Source organism: Mandrillus leucophaeus, unplaced genomic scaffold (assembly GCF_000951045.1).
Source record: "Mandrillus leucophaeus isolate KB7577 unplaced genomic scaffold, Mleu.le_1.0 Scaffold1463, whole genome shotgun sequence".
In the NCBI taxonomy this organism is placed as follows: Eukaryota; Metazoa; Chordata; class Mammalia; order Primates; family Cercopithecidae; genus Mandrillus; species Mandrillus leucophaeus.
In genome coordinates, this window is record NW_012101436.1 from 133591 (window position 1) to 134961 (window position 1371).

The following is a 1371-nucleotide window of genomic DNA, read 5'->3' on the forward strand; positions in this document are numbered from 1 at the left end:
AAAAAAAAAAGAAGAAGAAGAAAAAGAAAAGAAACACAGAATTGCAAAAGAAGGAAACTATCTGTTTTTGCAGATGATGTGATATTATATATGGAAAGCCCTAGAGAATAAAATAAGTTAACAGAATGTGAAATTGCTATCTAAAAACTAATGGCATTCATCTACCAGTCAAAAGCCAGTAAGGTGATGTAATAAGATAAAACTTATGTAGAATAGAAACATAAAGATACTTAGATTTAAACTTATCAAAAAATGTGTAACACCTACATGAAGAAGCTTTAAAACAAACACTCTTGAAAGACACAAAATAGACTTGAACAAATAGAAAATTCCTTGTTCTTCTATAAGATGACTTAACATCATAGAGATAGCAATTCTTAACAGATTAACTCAAAAATATAACAATCCCAATAAAAAGCTACCAAACTTATTAATGGAGTTATGTAAATTATTTTTAAAGTTCATATGGAAGCACAAACATCTGATAATACCCCAGAAAACTCTGAAAAACAAAAGTGGCAATGCCCTACAGATACTAAGACATACTATAAAGCCTCCATAATTAAAACTGTGGATAGGAACAGGAAACAGACAAATGGGATAAAATGGAATATCTAGAAATAGATCCAGGAACATATGGGAATTCAGTTCAGAAAGGTGGTATTTCAGATCAATTGGGGCAAAAATGCAGTTTGCAATGAAAGGTGCTAAGACTAACTGGTTAGCCATCTGGAAAAAGACAAAATTACATGGATAACTCCCACCATTCACAAAATAAACTCCAAATGGATCAGGGAACTAAATGTGAAAAACAAAAATACATGCATATGTAGGGTATGTGAATGATTTTTGGGCGATTAACGAAAAAGATGTGACCACAAGGTGGCAGTGGCACACTTGGACAGTGCCTTGAGGGGTTTGTGTGTGAGGGGTTTGTGTGTGGGGTCCAGAGGCTACAGAGTTGGAGGTCACTACTCAGAACGGGAGGAGAGCAAGAGAACTCCAGGGAGAGAATGGGAGTTGAGAGGGAGCTTATGTGCTAGATGAAGTTGCTTAGCAGCCTAGTGGGAAGTTTCTAAATCAGAAAGCTCTGAAGAGCAGCAAAGGATTGGGGTCCTTTTAATAGCTGGAGGGTTTATCTTCTCCGTGGCCATCAAATGGTTGGCACAATGTCACCGGGGTATGCAGAGGAGACAGGCCCTAAAGGACTAAAAGTCTGCTTGTTTGAGCTATGTTTAAAACAATTGATTCAGGATCATTAAAAAAAAAAAAAGAAGAAGAAGAAAGGAAGGAAGGGAAGGAAGGGAAGGAAGGAAGGGAGGGAGGGAGGAAGGAAGGAAGGAAGGAAGGAAGGAAGGAAAGAAAGAAAGA